The sequence below is a fragment of the Oncorhynchus mykiss genome, chromosome 27, assembly GCF_013265735.2.
Source record: "Oncorhynchus mykiss isolate Arlee chromosome 27, USDA_OmykA_1.1, whole genome shotgun sequence".
Classification (NCBI taxonomy): Eukaryota; Metazoa; Chordata; class Actinopteri; order Salmoniformes; family Salmonidae; genus Oncorhynchus; species Oncorhynchus mykiss.
Genome location: NC_048591.1, coordinates 21,083,375 through 21,098,541, shown reverse-complemented (window position 1 = coordinate 21,098,541; position 15,167 = coordinate 21,083,375). Strand labels below are relative to the sequence as shown.

At 41.2% G+C, this 15,167-nt stretch overlaps 1 long non-coding RNA gene across 1 annotated transcript; it reads right to left on the bottom strand.

The window, feature by feature from the left end:
• Window positions 1–934: 934 nt before the first annotated feature.
• LOC110507758 lies at window positions 935–5,436 on the bottom strand. Its single transcript, XR_002471180.2, has 6 exons — window positions 5,137–5,436; window positions 4,223–4,315; window positions 3,969–4,075; window positions 3,829–3,872; window positions 3,345–3,487; window positions 935–2,846 (listed from the first exon to the last, which is right to left on the bottom strand). It is a non-coding gene; the product is annotated as an uncharacterized LOC110507758 (long non-coding RNA).
• Between the last annotated feature and the right edge of the window lie 9,731 nt (window positions 5,437–15,167).

The following is a 15,167-nucleotide window of genomic DNA, read 5'->3' as shown; positions in this document are numbered from 1 at the left end:
TCTGTGCGTGATTTCCTGCAAGAAAGGAATGTCAGTGTTCTGCCATTGCCAGCAAAGAGCCTGGATCTTAATCCCATTGAGCACGCTAGGGCCATTCCCCCCAGAAATGTCCGGGAACTTGCAGGTGCCTTGGTGGAAGAGGGAGGGTAACATCTCACAGCAAGAACTGGCAAATCTGGTGCAGTTCATGAGGAGGAGATGCACTGCAGTAACTTAATGCAGCTCGTGGCCACACCAAATACTGACTGTTACTTTTGATTTTGACCCCCTTTGTTCAGGGACACATTATTAAATTTCTGTTAGTCACATGTCTGTTTAACTTGTTCAGTTTATGTCTCAGTTGTTGAATTTTGTTATGTTCATACAACTATTTACAAATGTTAATTTTGCTGAAAATAAACGCAGTTGACAGTGAGAGGACGTTTCTTTTTTTTACTATATATATATATATATATATATATATATATATATATATATATATATATATATATATATATATATTTACACTACCGTGTAAAAGTTTTAGAACACCTACCCAGTCAAAGGTTTTTCTATATTTTTACTGTTTTCTACATTGTAGATTAATAGTGAAGACATCAAAACTATGTTCCTGTCACGGTCTTCCTCCTCTTCATCTGAAGAGGAGAGGCGAGAAGGATCAGAGGACCAAAATGCTACATGGTATGTGTTCATAGTGAATTTTAATAACGAAAACATCGAACACTGCAACACTATACAAAAACAATAAACCAATGACGACCGTGACGCTACAAATGAGACCTGTGCTGAACACAAGCCACTAACATAGACAATCACCCACAAACAAACAGCGCAACCAGGCTATCTAAGTATGATTCTCAATCAGAGACAACTAATGACACCTGCCTCTGATTGAGAACCATAATAGGCCGAAACATAGAAATCCCCAAATCATAGAAAATTAAACATAGACTGCCCACCCAACTCATGCCCTGACCATACTAAATAAATACAAAACAAAGGAAATAAAGGTCAGAACGTGACAGTTCCTGCCAAAATAGATGAGGGGGTCATGGCCTGTCCCTGCTTTGAGTTAAAAGAAGCAACTTTAGCAGCTGTTGAGACTCCAATATCAAATCTAGAAGCTATTGAGTCTCCAATATCAACTCTAGAAGCTGCTGAGGCTCCAATATCAACTCTAGAAGCTCCTAAGGCTCCAAGATCAACTCTAGAAGCTGCCGAGGCGCCAAGATCTGTGTGCACCATTGAAACACTGTGGCGACCAGAGGCCATTCACTCTCAGCATATTGGTCATTAGTGTGAGGTGTCCTACGACGATGAGCCATACCCAGGAATCATAACAGATGTGGAGAAGGATAACATCCAGGTCAAGTGCATGCACCGTAATGGAATAAACAAATCATTCTGGCCAAGCCCACATGACGGCACTTATTAAAGGTTCATGTATCCTTATATGTATAACATATTTTATAAACTTTTTGAATAACCATTTTATTAAGCGTGAACCGTGAGCCCAGAATTATTAAGAGCAAAATGAGTAGGACTGTTTATCATAAAATGCCTGATTAGTGTTATTAAACTTGAACCAACAATGATTTTCAAAACAATCTAATTGTTTTACATCTTGCTTTGTTTTTCTAATGCAGTACTCGTGTTTTAAAAATCTCTTTTTCAGTTGTTTAACAAACTTAGGTTGACAATGTTTTAAAAAGATGAAGTGAAATTAAATTAAAAACATATTTTTTTTTACATTTCACAGATGTCAAAGTTCATAAAATATCTTTAATTGTTTAAATATTTTGCTCATTACTGGTGTTAGTTCCACCCTGTTATGCTTCATTCCACCCTGTTAGGTCAGTGTTTTAAAAATCATAATTGAACAATTCCATCAACTGTTATGTATATCTTTGTGGTAACTTGTAGAGATAGATGGGATCAATTACAAATGCAAAAATGGTGACCAAATTCTGTTGTTATTCACTCTTATTAGGAAGAATGTGGCGCAAATGAAGCTTTGGTTCTGAAAATAACACACGTTTCTCTCAATAATCATTGATTTAGTTGCTAGTTAAATAACTTGCCTAGTTAAACATTTTTTTTTTTCAAATATATAATTATTTGAAGGAAGTAAATTAAAGCAATAGAGTAAGGCACATCTGATGTCTTAGAACATCTAAATCTATGTATATACATGCATTGATAGCACTTTCAGACAGTTATGTGTTTGTCCCTAACAGGTGGAAATATTCCATGGTCCATGTGTGAACAACATGCCCATATTTATTAGGATTTAAGTGCCTGAGCTTTTTCTGAAAGTCAAACGTCTTTTTTCTGATCGAATTCAAAACAAATGAAAAATATATACTTTTTTTCACAAAATGTATGTGGTCCAAAAGGCACCGCAACGTAGGAATGACCCACCACCAAAGCACTCTTGGTGTTTTTATCAGGAACCAAGGTAAGACCCAGATACAGACGGTCGAAGTAACAATGTTTATTACGGCCACAGGGCAGGCAAACGACAGGTCAAGGCAGGCAGGGGTCGATAACCAGAGTAGTGGAGGAAAGGTACAGGACGGCAGGCAGGCTCAGGGTCAGGTCAGGCAGAGGTTGGTAATCCAGAGGTGGGGCAAAGGTACAGGACGGCAGGCAGGCTCAGGGGCAGGCAGAGTGGTCAGGCAGGCGGGCTCGGAGATGGGACAGGCAAGGGTCAAAATCAGAGACTGGGGAGAAGCAGTAGATGAGACGAAAAACGCTGGCAGGCTTGACAAACAAGACGAACTGGCAACAGACAGACAGAACACAGGTATAAATACACGGGGGATGATGGGGAAGATGGGCAACACCTGGAGGGGGTGGAGACAATCACAAAGACAGATGAAACAGATCAGTGTGTGACGGTTTTATACATATTATTAGCAGAAAATGCTGTAAAAAGCAGCCTTTTCCTTCACTTCATCTCTTCTTCCAGGGATAATGGATCTCTTTATCTCTGATGTGTTTTGACTGCTGAAGCAACAGGACTGAACGGGGTAGAAGCCCTCATGACATGACAGCTGCTTATGTCTAATTGAGAGTGACTCCATGCATATATTAAACACCACCACAGTTTTATCTCAATTTTAGATCTATGATAGGTCAGTCGTAACATGATGGTGTGCTTTCTGTGTGGTATCATTTCATGTAGCGGTAGCTGTGAATACACATTTGGTTATTCTTGTGTTCATTAATGTTGCTGCTCTGTGTGCCTCCATGCTGTTTAAGCTATAACTAGACACCTTGCTTGATAGAAGGTATGGTTGTGCTTTAGTGCAACCATACTTTCAACTATAGTGAAACCCTACCATCATCAACATAGCTGGTGTTGAGGTGAATGCTGTGACGAAGAGCCTTCGTTATGAGGTCGAGCTGCCTGGACACAGTCTGGAGATGGTTCTAATGCGATGAAGCCTAGATGAGGAGGTATATTCACAGCAGCCACCCCAGTCTGAAATGGGACCACTGTTGTTGTGAGTTGATTAGAAGAAATTAAAGGTAAAGTGATAACAGTATGTAATATGATATCATACAATGTTCACACGGGCAATTGATAAGATTTTGAAATCTAAATATTTTTTAAGACATACTAGTAGACAGAATACTTTCTAGTATTTTTTATTTAACCAGGCAAGTCAGTTAAGAACACATTCTTATTTTCAGAACAACAGATTTGTACCTTGTCAGCTCAGGGGTTTGAACTTGCAACCTTCCATTACTAGTCCAATGCTCTAACCACTAGGCTACCCTGCCACCCCAGTAGGCTATTTTAATTCCACTAGGTTTACTCACTGCTGTTTTCAAGCATGGTTGACTCCATATGGTTGTTCTGAATTCTAAAAAGAAAAAAAGTAGACCTTGGTATAAAACATTAGTTCATTTATACATTTTTGGTTAATTCCAGTCATAAAACAAATACACAGACAACTCACATGGCTGGGATGTTAAATGGAGTACACCTCTTCCGAGGAAAGTGCAGATTTTCATAATACACTTCTATATTGAAAGCAAATGGGTTTTCTTCACATTGTTGTGAGATCTAGAAAAATAGTCATAGCCAGTTATTTGATGTTACAGAAAATATATGCTAATTTATTTACACATTCAATTCATTTGTTATTGTAACATTTGAAATTCAATGATAAGTACTTGGACAGTTCAGTAGTTTAGCAGTTGAAACCAATACCGTTAGAGGTTGGTGAGGATGCCGTTCATCACAATTCTCAACCTCAGAGGGGCTGACGCCTGGATTGTCCTCATTCGGAGCCTCACTCTGGGTCTGCAATATCACAAAATGCATTCATAACTTTAATAACCACTGTACTGAATGAAACATAATAAAGTGAAGAAGTTCATTTTCTTTATCATATAGTTTAATTGTTGTAGTTTACTCATTTGGAACTCAATAGATATTGTAGTAGGTCAGCATGTGCTACCCTCACCAAAACTGACTTTGACTGTCGTCTCCGAGGCTGTTTCCTGTGCCATGCCCTGAGGGACGAATGATCCCTATAGACTAAAATTTGGTCAAATCTCCCATCTACACTATTGTGCAAAATTACCAAATATCTTGTGAAATTATAGAAAAAATTATATACAGTTACGTAATTATATTGCACTTGTTGAGTAGCATAGCACACACAATATGTTGTTGACCTCTATCTTGCCAAAAATCTACACGCATGTATGCACATAGTCTATGTTTAATGTAGATTAACATTCTTCATTTCCATATGTATAGAGAAAAAAAAAAGAAGAAGAGTTTTAAACACGAAACACTACCTTTTCGGCATCAAAATGTTTTATCGTCATGTTTGCAGTCATTGTTTGTGGATGAAGAAAGGTTCCGCCCACTAACCTACGTAAGTACTGTGACTGTACGTTTGGCGCCACTGTGCCTCATTTACATAATCATAACTCTTTGTATTCGTTTTTAGTAACTAAAGAATAAACAGTGTATTTTTGGAAGAAATTTCAGTATTTTGAATATTCAAGATGAAACTGATTGAAACCATGCAATACAATCGCTTCCTTACCGTGGGGTTGTTCCCGTCTGAAAACTTAGTCTCATTGACATGAATCCTTGTATAAGTTACTTACTGTGCCAAATGTTGTTCATTGTCCAATTCCAAAGTCAAATAAAGGCTTAATATGCTGTCAGGGAGCTTTTGAAAAAGTATTCTTCCAACTAAAACCTGTTTTAGTGTCCTCCTTCATAGATCGATATATAAAAACCTGGAAGGCATGTTCAAAGGCCTACATAGGTAATACTGCACTAATTAACTCTTGCCAAAAATATGTTCTGGTTTTATAACATAGACTGTGCTCTGTGCGATGCTGCTTAGTTCCCATTCATGTAATGATTGAGTTAAATCTGTAGCTAGTTATTTTACAAGAGGAAATGAAACTTGTTCAGAAGTAAACTACTATGGTCAGCATTATTGAGAAACAAACGGGTTTTAGGCTTACTTTGTTATTTAAAAGAAACTGGGTTGTATAGACTATGATTGTGGGAGCAGAGGAGAACTGTGGATCCACCAACATTTTGCTGATCATCATTAATTGTTTAATTTGACTTGATTGGTAAGACTCCACGTATTTGTTATAATGTCAATAAGAAGCCATGGGAAACTATTCATATTAAGTTAACATACATAACTAACTCCAACTAACTCCCTTGGCGGGAACTACTTGTCAAGCTTTATGTGACCATTCTTGTTCTCGCCACTCTTGAAGTCAAATGAGAAAATGGCACAGCACAGTGGTGGTCTAACGAACATGCTCACGCTCAAACTCACTCAAAAGCTAAATAAAGACCCAGGTTTAGCGTGAGAGGCTCCCCTCCTTTCCCCTGAAGTTGTACTCTAGACCCACACTGACATTGCATTATGCCCGAGTCTGCTATTTCACAATCGTCTGACGTATAATGCAATATGCTAGCCTAGGTACCAATCTGTTTAGCTAACATTCTACTCCTTGTATTCAGTGTCATATGCTGTATGTTAGTTGCAAAGAGTGGAATGATAGCTAAACAGACTGGTATCCAGAATAGCTACAGTTGAAGTTGGAAGTTTACATACACTTAGGTTGGAGTCATTAAAACTCATTTTTCAACCACTCCACAAATTTCTTGTTAACAAACTAAAGTTTTGGGAGGTCGGTTAGGACATCTACTTTGTGCACAATCATTTTTCCAACAATTGTTTACAGACAGATTATTTCACTTATAATTCACTGTATCACAATTCCAGTGGGTCAGAAGTTTACATACACCAAGTTGACTGTGCCTTTAAACAGCTTGGAAAATTCCAGAAAATTATGTCATGGCTTTAGATGCTTCTGATAGGCTAATTGACATAATTTGAGTCAATTGGAGGTGTACCTGTGGATGTAGTTCAAGGCCTACCTTCCAACTTCCAACTTGCTTGACATCATGGGAAAATCAAAAGAAATCAGCCAAGACCTCAGAAAAAAATGTGTAGACCTCCATAAGTCTGGTTCATCCTTGGGAGCAATTTCCAAGCGCCTGAAGGTACCACGTTCATCTGTAAAAACAATAGTTTTTCCCTCAAACCTGACTCAGTTACACCAGCTCTGTCAGGAGGAATGGGCCAAAATTCACCTAACTTATTGTGGGAAGCTTGTGGAAGGCTACCCAAAACATTTGACGCAAGTTAAACAATTTAAAGGCAAATACTAATTGAATGTATGTAAACTTCTGACCCACTGGGAATGTGATGAAATAAATAAAAGCTGAAATAAATAATCTCTCTACTATTATTCTGACATTTCACATTCTTAAAATAAAGTAGTGATCCTAACTGACCTAAGACAGGGTATTTTTACTAGGACTAAATGTCAGGAATTGTGAAAAACTGAGTTTAAATGTATTTGTCTCAAGTGTATGTAAACTTCCGACTCCAACTGTATATGCTGTTAACTGTTTACTTATGAATAAACATCATGTTTGGCAAGAGTTATTAGGGGTGGTGAGTAAAATGATCAAATTACTTTACAGATCTACTGACAGCTATTCCTAGGAACCAGAGGGACAAAACATTCACATTTTTGTTCTTTATTAAACTTACAATAGTTGTTTAATTATTTACAGGAACGTTAAACTGTACAATACAAACACAGGAGCTGGAAGCAAAGCAAACAGGAAGGTTACAGTATGTGTTTGCTAAGGTCAAATGTTTAACTTCATGACCCCCTTTGCTGATTAACATAATTTTGCTGTCTGTGATGTTACGTTATTCTGATGCTCAGACAACATCATGCCACGTTAGCTCAGTATTCCTCCCGATCCTGTTTGTCATCGTCCACCGTGTTCGATTCTTCATACCAACGCTCGATCAGTCCTGAGGGCTCCATATCTAACAAGACATGCAACCAGACATAGCAGGTTGGCTTTAGTTATTTGTTCTCTGGACAGCGTCAAAGCTAATGAAAATGCAGAGTTTAGCTACATATATTGCTTGACATAATTTGGACTGATTGCTCAGTGGACCATTTGGCTTCTCTGTATTGGATTGTATAACAGCACAAATGATTAAGTCATTTGGTTTACTATATGTTTAGATATTTCAGGCATCATTCGTAGTAACAGTTATAGGTCAATGATTGTTTATTTAGAGCACAGATATTGTTGTGGCTGTATGTACCTTGTTGTAGTGAGCCATGCCCTTGACCTTGAGTGAGATAGTTGGTCACAGTAGGATGTATATGAGGTAGATGCACATGGTGAGAAGGTCTTGGAGTGAAGTTTGGAAAGGATTGTTCTTCTACTGCCACCAGATCCACTATTTCTGGAGGGGAGATGAAAAAGCTTGATGATCAAACACAAATCTGGTACAGCATAATACCTTCTCATATAAACTATGTTAACTACATTTAAGAAGAATGCATAGGAAATAGTGCAGACATTGGGCAAAATGTTTTTTTGGGGGGGTCAATCATGCTTGATCAAATGCTTCTCATTTACCATGACATACAACTGCTTTAGTTATTTGTACTGCAGTCTGGACAGCTCCAACACCTGAAGATGAAAAGCATAGCTAATTACACTCACTGGTCAGTTTATTAGGTACATAGGTATATAGTACCGGGTCAGACCCGCCTTTGCCTCCAAAACAGCCGGAATTCTTCGGGGCATGGATTATACAAAATGTCGGAAACATTGTTGCTCAATTGGTATCAAAGGCCCTAACATGTGCCAGGAAAACATTCCCCACACCAGTACACCACCACCACCAGCCTGTACCAGGCAGGATGGGTCCATGGACTCATGCTGCTTATGCCAAATCCTGACTGTCATCAGCATGACGCAACAGGAACCGAGATTCGTCGGACCAGGCAATGTTTTCCCACTCCTCTATTATCCAGCGTTGGTCATCGCTTGTCCACTGGAGCCGCTTCTTCTTGTTTTTAGCTGATAGGAGTGAAACCCGGTGTGGTCGTCTGCTGCAATAGCCCATCCGTAACAAGGATCAACAAGTTGTGTGTTCTGAGATGCCATTCTGCTTACCACTGTTGTACTACCCCGTTATTTTTCTATTTGTGGCCCGCATGGCCTTGCCATTCTCCTTTGACCTCTCTCATCAACAAACTGTTTTTGCCCACAGGACTGCCGCTGACTGGATGGTGTTTGTCGCACCATTCTCTGTAAACCCTAGACACTATGGTGTGTGAAGCCCAGGAGGCCAGCCGTTTCTGAGATACTGGCCACCGGTGCACTCGGCACCGATGATCATACAACGCTCTAGCTCAAAGTTGCTTAGTTCACTCATTTTGTCCATTCTATCGTTCAATTGAACAGTGTCTGAATTCCTCGATGCCTGTCTGTCTGCTTTATATAGCAAGCGGTGGCCACGTGACTCACTGTCTGTAGGAGCGTTCAATTTTCATGACCGTGGTGGTGTACCTAATAAACTGGCTGTGAATGTACAGTACCAGTCAAAAGTTTGGACACATCTACTCATTCAAGGGTTTTATTTATTTAGACTATTTTCTACATTGTAGAATAATAGTCAAGAAATCAAAACTATGAAATAACACATATGGAATCATGTAGTAACCAAAAGGGTTATAAACAAATCAATACATTTTATATTTGACATCCTTCAAAGTAGCTACCCTTAGCCTTTGTGTCAGCTTGGCACGCTCTTGGCATTCTCTCAACCAGCTTCTCCTTTAATGCTTTTCCAACAGTCTTGAAGGAGTTCCCACATATGCTGAGCACTTATTGGCTGACTCTGCGGTCCAACTCATCCCAAACCATCTCAAGTGGGTTGAGGTCGTTTGATTGTGGAGGCCAGGTCATCTGATGCAGCACTCCATCACTCTCCTTCTTGGTCAAATAGCCCTTACACAGCCTGGAGGTGTGTTGGGCCATTGTCCTGTTGAAAAACAATTGATTGTCCCACTAAGCCCAAACCAGATGGGAGGACGTATTGCTACAGAATGCTGTGGTAGCCATGCTGGTTAAGTATGCCTTGAATTCTAAATAAATCATAGTGTCACCAGCAAAGCACCCCCATACCATAACACACCCTCCTCCTTGCTTCACGGTGGGAACCACACATGCAGAGATCATCCGTTCACCTACTCTGCGTCTCACAAAGACATGGTGGTTGGAACCAAACATCTCCAATTTGGACTCAGACCAAAGGACAGATTTCCACCTGTCTAATGTCCATTGCTCGTGTTTCTTGGCCCAAGCAAGTCTCTTCTTATTAAGGAACCTTTAAAGTTCTTGAAATGTTCGAGTTTGACTGACCTTCATGTCTTAAAGTAATGGACTGTTGTTTCTCTATGCTTATTTGAACTGTTCTTCCAATAATATTAACTTGGTCTTTTACCAAATAGGGCTATCTTCTGTATACCACCCCTACCATGTCACAACACAACTGATTGTCTCAGATGCATTAAGAAGGAAAGAAATTCCACAAATTAACTTTTAACAAGGCACACCTGTTCGTTGAAATTTATTCCAGGTGACTACATAATGAACCAGGTGACTACCAGCAACAGACACTCAAACTGGACAGTTTTATCTCCATCTCGTCATTCAAAGACTCAGTCATAGACACTGACAGTTGTGGCTGCTTTGTATGATGTATTGTTGTCTCTACATTCTTGCCTTTATGCTGTTGACTTTGCCCAATAATGTTTGTACCATGTTTTGTGCTGCTACCATGTTGTGTTGCTACCATGTTGTGTTGTCATGTGTTGCTGCCTTGCTATGTTGTTGTCTTAGGTCTCTCTTTATGTAGTGTTGTGTTGTCTCTTGTCGTGCTGTGTGTTTTGTCCAATATTTCATTTTTTTTAAATAAAAAATCCCAGCACCCGTCCCCGCGGGAGGCCTTTTGCCCTTTTCGTAAGCCGTCATTGAAAATAAGAATTTGTTCTTAACTGACTTGCCCAGTTAAATAAAGGTTCAATTAAAAAAATGTTTTTTAAAATGCTGGTTGAGAGAATGTCAAGAGTGTGTAAAGCTGTCATCATGGCAAAGGGTGGATACTTTGAAGAATCTCAGATCTCAAATATATTTTGATATGTTCAACTCTTTTTTGGTTACTACATGATTCCATGTGTTATTTCATAGTTTTGATGTCTTCACTACTATTCTACAGTGTAGAACATAATAAAATAAAGAAAAACCCTTGAATGAGTAGGTGTGTCCAGACTTGACGGGTACTGTATATTGTGTCACATAATTCTGACAAAGATTGTTAAGTACACAGCTATTCTTCTGGCTGTACTGTATGTGCTTATTGAAGTTCCCATGCCCCTTACCTTGAGTGAGGTAGTTGTTCACACTAGGATATATATGAGTTAGATGCACATGGTCAGATCGTCTTGGAGTGAAGTTTGGAAAAGATTGTTCATTTACTGCCACCAGATCTAACATTTCTCCTGAATATGAGGGAAGATCAAATCTCAATGATCAAGCATAAACCTTCTCATGAATTAGATTTGAGGAATACCATAGGAATTTATCATGAATTCATAATGCAGTTCCAGGTGAAAAAAAAGTGCTTTATAAGAATCCATGTCTTGCCAAATATTGGTTTGAGAGAGATAGATAGGATATATATCCTATCACACACACACACACACAACTGTTTCCTGATAATTGGTAAACTCACCATTATTTCCAGACAGACCTCTGTCTGCTTCTGCAAGGTTGTTTGGCCTAAAAAAAATAAAAAAACGACCTTTCATTTCCATATGCTTATAAAAGCAGGACCACACAGTCCTTCCTACCTGCTCATCACTGTTTCCCTCCAAGTTGAACAAACATCATAGATCTTTTAGTTACCTGGTCATTAAAATATAATTGTAACGCTCGTCTGTAATGGAAGAAGGTGAGGACCAAAGCTCAGCGTGGTATGTGTTCATGATGTTAATATTTAATTAATCAAACTGAACACTGAAATACAAAATAACAAAAGTACAACCAACCAACCAACCAACCAACCAACCAACCAACCAACCAACCAACCAACCAACCAACCAACCAACCAACCCAGTCCCCTTGGTGAAACCACTAACACAGGATACAGAAAATAATCACCCACAACTCAAGGGTGAAAACAGGCTAACTAAGTATGGTTCTCAATCAGGGACAACGATTGACAGCTGCCTCTGATTGAGAACCATACCAGGCCAAACTCAGAAATCCCAATTCATATAAAAAAGAACATAGACTGCCCACCCCAACTCACGCCCTGACCATACTAAAACAAAGACAAAAGGGCCTCCTGGGTGGAGCAGTGGTTAAGGGCGCTGTACTGCAGCGCCAACTGTGCCATCAGAGACTCTGGGTTCATGCCCAGGCTCTGTCGTAACCGACCGGGAGGTCACCCGGGTTAGGGAGGGGTTGGACGGTAGGGATGTCCTTGTCTCATCACACACCAGCGACGCCGGGCGCAGTGCGCGCTAACCAAGGTTGGCAGGTGCACTGTGTTTCCTCCAACACATTGGTGTGTCTCATATAAAACTGTGAAGGACCTCGGCATTACTCTGGACCCTGATCTCTCTTTTGAAGAACATATCAAGGCCAATTTGTGTGCTCTCTCTAATTCTCTCTTTCTCTCTTTCTTTCACTCTCTCGGAGGACCTGAGCCCTAGGACCATGCCTCAGGACTACCTGACATGATGACTCCTTGCTGTCCCCAGTCCCCTGGCCGTGCTGCTGCTCCAGTTTCAACTTTTCTGCCTTATTATTATTGGACCATGCTGGTCATTTATGAACATTTGAACATCTTGGCCATGTCCTGTTATAATCTCCACCCGGCACAGTCAGAAGAGGACTGACCACCCCACATTGCCTGGTTCCTCTCTAGGTTTCTTCCTAGGTTTTGGCCTTTCTAGGGAGTTTTTCCTAGCCACCGTGCTTCTACACCTGCATTGCTTGCTGTTTGGGGTTTTAGGCTGGGTTTCTGTACAGCACTTTGAGATATCAGCTGATGTACGAAGGGCTATATAAATACATTTGATTTGATTCGATTTGATTTGCGGCTGGCTTCCGGGTTGAATGCGCGCTGTGTTAAGAAGCAGTGCGGCTTGGTTGGGTTGTGCATCGGAGGACGCATGACTTTCAACCTTCGTCTCTCCCGAGCCCGTACGGGAGTTGTAGCCATGAGACAAGATAGTAGCTACTAAAACAATTGGATACCACGAAATTGGGGAGAAAACGGGGTAAAATTCAACAACAAAAAAACAAACAAAGACAAAACAAAGGAACTAAGGTCAGAACGTGACAATAATGTACAGACAACTCACCTGTTATGGCTTAGAAATGGAGTACATCTCCGTATTGGAAAAGACACCTCTTCTGTAACCACAACCCCATTGAAACCAAATGGGTCATCCTCACACTGCAATGAAACGTATAAAACATAACCATCTTTAGTTCAATATTTAGTGTCCTGACATTACGGTCATTCAAAGAAAGTATTTTACAAGCTTCTTTCAGTAAGTATATGATACATCAAAGTAAAACAAACATACCAGTGCATCTCGTGAGTAATGGTAGGTGTCAGTTTCAATAACTACTACATATGAATAGGCCACTGCATTGTCCACACACTGGGTAGGGTCCTGTAATATGCCACAATGTATCCATAATTATATATAGACAATACCTGGTGTTTTTTAAAAGAAGGATCGAAGGAGTAAATAGCTATGCTTCCAATCTAACGAAAAGGTAGTAATACAACTGAGCAATAATATCATAGTATCATTCGGGAGTCTGAAGCGGTTGGTTTCACAGCATATTGCGCCACTCACAGTGTAATTGAACTGTTATATTAAAGTCACACTGGGAAAATTAAGATAATTCACGATCGGCACCACTTCCTACTTTTGCTGTTGTTGTCCTCAAGACATTATTCTAAGAACAAATATGCCTAGTATATTTGAGTCATTATTGATTGTAATGACTAAACTGATGTTTGCAGTGCACTATAGTGAACATAGTCATGTTATTATCAAGCTGCTTATTAGTGGTTTATTCAACTATGTATTGCCGCCATTACGGTAGATTTAGGTTTGAGAGGATGAGCTCTAGGGGCACCATAATGTACACCTGTGTTCCAATAATGTACAATCTAGTAGGTTTGTTATGGTGAGTGAATGAGGACCCAAAAGCGAACTAACTTAAACAGAGCTTCTTTAATAACAAAACATAGGTAGGCTCAGATAGACCGGCAGATTCCGACAGGACAGGACAAGGTTACAGCAAACATGACGATAGTCTGGCTCAGGCATGAAACACAAACAAACAAGAATCCGACAAGGACAGGAGCAGAAACAGAGGGAGATATAGGGACCTAATCAGAGGGAAAAAGGGAACAGGTGGGGAACGGGGTGAATGGGTAGTTAGGAGGAGACAGGGAACAGCTGGGGGAAAGAAGGGGAGAAAAGGTAACCTGACACGACCAGCAGAGGGAGACAGGGTGAAGGGAAAGGACAGAGACAAGACAACATGACAGTACCCCCCCACTCACCGAGCGCCTCCTGGCGCACTCGAGGAGGAAACCTGGCGGCAACGGAGGAAATCCTCGATCAGCGCACGGTCCAGCACGTCCCGAGAGGGAACCCAACTCCTCTCCTCAGGACCGTACCCCTCCCAATCGACAAGGTACTGGTGACCACGGCCCCGAGGACGCATGTCCAAAATCCTGCGGACCCTGTAGATGGGTGCGCCCTCGACAAGGATGGGGGGGGGGGGGGGGAAGACGAGCGGGGGCGCGAAGAACGGGCTTAATGCAGGAGACGTGGAAGACCGGGTGGACGCGACGAAGGTATCGCGGAAGAAGAAGTCGAACTGCGACAGGATTAATGACCCGAGAAATACGGAACGGACCAATGAACCGCGGGGTCAACTTGCGAGAAGCCGTCTTAAGGGGAAGGTTCTGAGTGGAGAGCCAAACTCTCTGACCGCGACAATATCTAGGACTCTTAGTTCTACGCTTATTAGCAGCCCTCACAGTCTGCGTCCTATAACGGCAAAGTGCAGACCTGACCCTCTTCCAGGTGCGCTCGCAACGTTGGACAAAAGCCTGAGCGGAGGGGACGCTGGACTCGGCGAACTGAGATGAGAACAGCGGAGGCTGGTACCCGAGGCTACTCTGAAAAGGAGATAGCCCGGTCGCAGACGAAGGAAGCGAGTTGTGGGCGTATTCTGCCCAGGGGAGCTGTTCTGACCAAGACGCAGGGTTGCGAAAAGAAAGACTGCGTAAGATGCGACCAATAGTCTGATTGGCCCGTTCTGCTTGACCGTTAGACTGGGGGTGAAAGCCGGAAGAGAGACTGACGGAAGCCCCAATCAAACGGCAAAACTCCCTCCAAAATTGAGACGTGAATTGCGGACCTCTGTCCGAAACGACGTCTGACGGAAGGCCATGAATTCTGAAAACATTCTCGATGATGATTTGTGCCGTCTCTTTAGCAGAAGGAAGCTTAGCAAGGGGAATGAAATGGGCCGCCTTAGAGAACCTATCGACAACCGTAAGAATAACAGTCTTCCCCGCTGACGAAGGCAGTCCGGTGACAAAATCTAAGGCGATGTGAGACCACGGTCGAGAGGGAATAGGAAGCGGCCTGAGACGGCCGGCAGGAGG